The sequence below is a fragment of the Phocoena phocoena genome, chromosome 15 (genome assembly GCF_963924675.1).
Source record: "Phocoena phocoena chromosome 15, mPhoPho1.1, whole genome shotgun sequence".
Lineage (NCBI taxonomy): Eukaryota > Metazoa > Chordata > Mammalia > Artiodactyla > Phocoenidae > Phocoena > Phocoena phocoena.
Window position 1 is genome coordinate 8220582 of NC_089233.1, and position 6417 is coordinate 8226998.

Sequence of the window (6417 nt, forward strand, 5' to 3'; positions counted from 1 at the left end):
TACTTGCTCCACGGCATGTGGGATCTTCCTGGAACAGGGCTCGAACCCGTGTCCCCTGCATTGGCAGGCAGATTGTTAACCACCACGCCAACAGGGAAGCTCTATCAGCTTACTTTTAATAACAAAATTAATTTACTTAGATTGAATTCAGTCTAATCTTACCCAGTTCTGACCACGAACAAAACTCTTTTCTCAAGTTTCCTCTTCCACAACTTCCTATATCCATAGGAGTTTGTCCCTTATTCTTTTCCCATCCAGAAACAACCAGCTCTAGGACAAATCTATTCTTTAACAAAAATATCTCCATTTTTCATACCTTCTTGCCAACAACATATATCCTACTTCCTTTACATACTGAAATGTTTCCCTTATTTTTAGTAGTTTTTAATTATCACAATTTTTAACCCTTAAAAACTTTAATCTCTAGCAAAAACCAAGAGGCAAGCAACTGAAATGTTTATCATACCAGCATTTTCTGATTAGCAACCTTAGGAACATCTTCTCTAACCTAAAAACATTTTCTCATAGAAAATGTGGTACACGACATGTTTGGGTTTATTAGACATATCTTTTGTCCTCTTGTTAGAGAAAAACTAAATTAGGTAAACAGACTTGCTGTAAACAGACTTGTTTAGCAAGTGTTCCACTATTTCATCTTATTTAAAAATGACTTAGACATTCAATTTTCATCATTTTACCTTCATTTAGCAAAACTCAAGTTACCAAAAATCTGGAAAAACAACTGTTCCTAAAGAGTTCACCTAAAAGCTTTCATCCCATTTGTCTCTATTACTTACGACAATATCATACCAAGTTAATCCTTTCTTGCTGACAAAATTTGCAACAGGGATAATGAGAATTTATTGATTTTCAGTAAACCTAAGTACAATAAAAGTATCATACTTAATACTGATGACTCTAAAGACAGGTCTGTATTAAACCAAACTTAATATCTGGTATTAAACTTAGTTTAATACTGACCACTCCCCCAGATCACATGAACTTGAAATTCATTTGGGTTAATTTGTTGTATTCCTGAGAATTTATATAAGCATTTAATTCCCTTTGAGCCAATCAATTAGAGCTCATTTACAAATTAATTTTTAAAGACAGAACTAGAGATCCCATAGTTTCATTTTTAAACAATCATAAATTAGACATCTAAAACATTAATTTATAACAGTTGGAATAAGTTTACTTGAGTTTTAAAATGCTTCTTTTCCCATTTCCTCTCAGTTTCAGGTTCTACCAGGTAAACTGAGACCATAGTCTCAGACAATGTGAGCTGTGTTTGCATTTCAAGGAAATAAGTTATAACTTAACCTTTTACCTAGGAGTACTTTTGCTCTCTCAGGGCCAGAATTTTGAAAAGAATTTTTTAAAAAATTTTACTTTCTTTATACAGCAGGTTATTAGTTATCTATTGTATATATATTAGTGTATATATGTCAATCCCAATCTCCCAATTTATCCCAACACCATCCCCCCCCAAAAAAGAATTTTTTTTTAATCAAGCCAGACGTCTCTAACTGCATATGCAAAAAAAAAAAAAAAAATTTTTTTAGAGCTTCCCTGGTGGCGCAGTGATTAAGAATCCGCCTGCCAACGCAGGAGATACGGGTTCGAGCCCTGGTCTGGGAAGATCCCACATACCGCAGAACAACTAAGCCTGTGCGCCACAACTACTGAGCCTGCGTTCTGGAGCCCGCGAGCCACAGCTGCTGAGCCCGTGTGCCACAACTACTGAAGCCCACGCGCCTAGAGCCCATGCTCCCAACAAGAGAGTCCACCACAATGCAAAGCCATTTTTCTCCAGTTTAAACATTCTGGCCATGTGGTATTAGAACAAAGTCATCTTTCTAAAAAAAAAAAAAAAAAAAAAGTCATCTTTCTTTTCATAGAAACATAGCTGAAGATTTCCCAATTTTGTAAAATACACCCCAGAGGACTACAAGATGCGATAAAGCTCCGATTTCCCTTTTTTTCATACAGCTGGTATTACCAGAAACAGATCAGAACCAGGCAACCCAGTGCTGAGAGGCCTCTCAGGATCACAGTTCCCTAGCACAAGAATGGAAGATTTCCTACCTGTTGTTCCAGATAGGGGTACCAACGAGCCTTGGTTTAACAGGGAGTTTCCCAGTCACCGCAAGGGCAGTGTGGGATGGCTGAAGCACTCCTCAACTCAGAAGAGAACACTCCAATTAAAGCAGCATTTTGGGGACTCCTCTGGTGGCCCAGTGGGTAAGACTCAGTGCTCCCAGTGCTGGGGCCCTGGGTTCCAGTGCTCCCAGTGCTGGGGCCCTGGGTTCGATCCCTGGTCAGGGAACTGGGTCCCACAAGCATGCTGCAACTAAGAGTCCGTGTGCCACAACTAAAAGATCCCACGTGCCACAACAAAGACCTGGTGCAGCCAAAATAAATATAGTTTTTTAAAAAAGCATTTTGCTCAAAACCAGACCACCAAGTCCTATGCTTTCTCCCACCCCACCCTCCAAAGGAAAAGTTCCATTCAAGGCAACCCAGTAGGGAAGAATATCCTGGTGTGGTCACATGAGAGGCCCACGTACTGCAAAAAAAAGTGTGATGGGGCTTTCCTGGTGGCACAGTTGTTGGGAGCCTGCCTGCCAATGTGGAGGACGCGGGTTCGTGCCCTGGTCCGGGAGGATCCCACGTACCGCGGAGCGGCTGGGCCCGTGAGCCATAGCTGCTGAGCCTGCGTGTCCGGAGCCTGTGCTCCACAACGGGAGATGCCACAGTGGTGAGAGGCCCACGTACCACAAAAAAAAAAAAACGGTGTGAGGGAAAGGGTCACAGGTGGGTAATCAGCTCCTGTACAATTCTCAGGTTGATGATGAGATAACAGCATGATGCTTCGAGAATCTCAGTTATCAACCTTCTGGTTCCAACTGGTCTGGGGTCTCTGTGCTGGTGGTCAGCATGCAGTTAACTTCCTCCACCTGGTGGGGGTTTAGTTTCTGCAAAAGAACTCAAGGGTATGGCTCAGGATATTGTCTGTATCCCTGGAGGAGGAACTCAAGGTTCTCGACTTTGTTCTATGGCTAAACTATTATTTTGTCTTGCTTGACTGGTTTCCTTTGTTTCTGCATTTTCTCAATCTCATTAAATTTGCTCTTTGGAAAAGCGAACACTCCTACACTGTTGGTGGGAAGGTAAGTTGGTGCAGCCACTTTGGAAAACAGTATGGAGGTTCCTCAGAAAACTAATAATAAAATTACCATATATATGAGGGACTTCCCTGGCAGTCCAGTGGTTCAGACTCTGCACTTCCACTGCAGGGGGCACAGGTTCAATCCCTGGTCGGGGAACTAAGATCCCAAATGCCATGTGGTACAGCCAAAAAAAAAAAAAGGAATTACCATATGATCCAGCAATCCTAATCCTGGAAATATATCCACACAAAACTATAATTTTAAAAGATATATTCACCCCTATGTTCATAGCAGCACTATTCACAATAGCCAAGACAATGAAACAACCTAAATGTCCATCAACAGATGAATGCATAAAGATGTTATATATATACACACACACACACACACACACACACACACACACACACGACGATGGAATACTATTCAGCCATGAAAAAGAATGAAATAATGCCATTTGCAGCAACATGGATGGACCTAGAGATTATCATACTAAGTGAAGTAAGTCAGAAAGCCAAATACAATATGATACCACTTATATCTGGAATCTAAACTATGACACAAAGGAACCTATCTATGAAACAGAATCACGGACATAGAAAACAGATTGGTGGTTGGGCTAGGTGGGGTGTTGGGGGAGGAATGGAGTGGGAGGTTGGGGTTAGCGGATGTATTATATACAGGATGGATAAACACCAAGGTCCTACTGTGTAGCACAAGGAACTATATTCAATATCCTATGACAAACCATAATGGAGAGGAGGAACCAAGATGGCGGAGTAGAAGGACGTGCTCTCACTCCCTCTTGCGAGAACACCAGAATCACAACTAACTGCTGGACAGTCATCAACAGGAAGACACTGGAACTCACCAGAAAAGATACCCACATCCAAAGACAAAGGAGAAGCCACAATGAGACGGTAGGAGGGGCGAAATCACAGTAAAATCAAATCCCATAACTGCTGGGTTGGTGACTCACAAACTGGATAACACTTATACCACAGAAGTCCACCCACTGGAGTGAAGGTTCTGAGCCCCACGTCAGGCTTCCCAACCTGGGGGTCTGGCAACAGGAGGAGGAATTCCTAGAGAGTCAGACTTTGAAGGCTAGTGGGATTTGACTGCAGGACTTCAACAGGACTGGGGGAAACAGAGACTCCACTCTCGGAGGGCACACACAAAGTAGTGTGCGCACTGGGACCCAGGGGAAGGAGCAGTGACCCCATAGGAGACTGAACCAGACCTACCTGCTAGTGTTGGAGGGTCTCCTGCAGAGGCTGGGGGTGGCTGTGGCTCACCGTGAGGACAAGGACACTGGCAGCGGAAGTTCTGGGAAGTACTCCATGGCGTGAGCCCTCCCAGAGGCTGCCGTTAGCCCTACCAAAGAGCCCAGGTAGGCTCCAGTGTTGGGTCACCTCAGGCCAAACAACCAACAGGGAGGGAACCCAGCCCCACCCATCAGCAGACAAGCAGATTAAAGTTTTACTGAGCTCTGCCCACCAGAGCAACACCCAGCTCTACCCACCACCAGTTCCTCCCATCAGGAACCTTACACAAGCCTCTTAGATAGCCTCATCCACCAGAGGGCAGACAGCAGAAGCAAGAACTACAATCCTGCAGCCTGTGGAACAAAAACCACATTCACAGAAAGACAGACAAGATGAAAAGGCAGAGGGGCTATGTACCAGATGAAGGAACAAGATAAAACCCCAGAAAAACAACTAAATGAAGTGGAGATAGGCAGCCTTCCAGAAAAAGGATTCAGAATAATGATAGTGAAGATGATTCAGGACCTCGGAAAAAGAATGGAGGCAAACATCGAGGAGATGCAAGAAATGTTTAACAAAGACCTAGAAGAATTAAAGAACAAACACCTAGAAGAATTAAAGAACAAACAGAGATGAACAATAAAATAACTGAAATGAAAAATACACTAGAAGGAATCAATAGCAGAGTAACTGAGGCAGAAGAACAGACAAGTGACCTGGAAGACAGAATGGTGGAATTCACTGCCATGGAACAGAATAAAGACAAAAGAATGAAATGAAAACAGCCTAAGAGACCTCTGGGACAACATTAAACGCAACCAACATTCGCATTATGGGGGTCCCCGAAGGCGAAGAGAGAGAGAGAAAGGACCAGAGAAAATATATAAAGAGATTACAGTTGAAAACTTCCCTAGCATGGGAAAGGAAATAGCCACCCAAGTCCAGGAAGCACAGCGAGTCCCATACAGGATAAACCCAAGGAGAAACACACTGAGACACATAGTAAATCAAACTGGCAAAAATTAAAGAAAAAGAAAAATTATTGAAAGCAGCAAGGAAAAAATGACAAATAACATACAAGGGAACTCCCATAAGGGTAACAGCTGATTTCTCAGCAGAAACTCTACAAGCCAGAAGGGAGTGGCGTGATATACTTAAAGTGATGAAAGGGAAGAACCTACAACCAAGATTACTCTACCCGGCAAGGATCTCATTCAGATTTGATGGAGAAATCAAAAGCTTTACAGACAAGCAAAGGCAAAGAGAATTCAGCACCACCAAACCAGCTCTACAACAAATGCTAAAGGACCTTCTCTAAGTGGGAAACACAAGAAAAGAAAAGGATCTACAAAAACAAACCCAAAACAATTAAGAAAATGGTCATAGGACCATACATATAGATAATGACCTTAAACGTGAATGGATTAAATGCTCCAACCAAAAGACACAGGCTTCATGAATGGATACAAAAACAAGACCCATATATATGCTGTCTACAAGAGACCCACTTCAGACCTAGGGACACATACAGACTGAAAGTGAGGGGATGGAAAAAGATATTCCATGCAAATGGAAATCAAAAGAAAGCTGGAGTAGCAATACTCATATCAGATAAAATAGACTTTAAAATAAAGAATGTTACAAGAGACAAGGAAGGACATTACATAATGATCAAGGGATCAATCCAAGAAGAAAATATAACAATTGTAAATATTTACGCAGCCAACATAGGAGCACCTCCATACATAAGGCAACTGCTAACAGCTATAAAACAGGAAATCGACAGTAACACAATAATAGTAGGGGACTTTAACACCTCACTTACAGCAATGGACAGATCATTCAAAATGAAAATAAATAAGGAAACAGAAGCTTTAAATGACACAACAGACCAGATAGATTTAATTGACATTTACAGGACATTCCATCCAAAAACAGCAGATTACACTTTCTTCTCAAGTGCACATGGAACATTC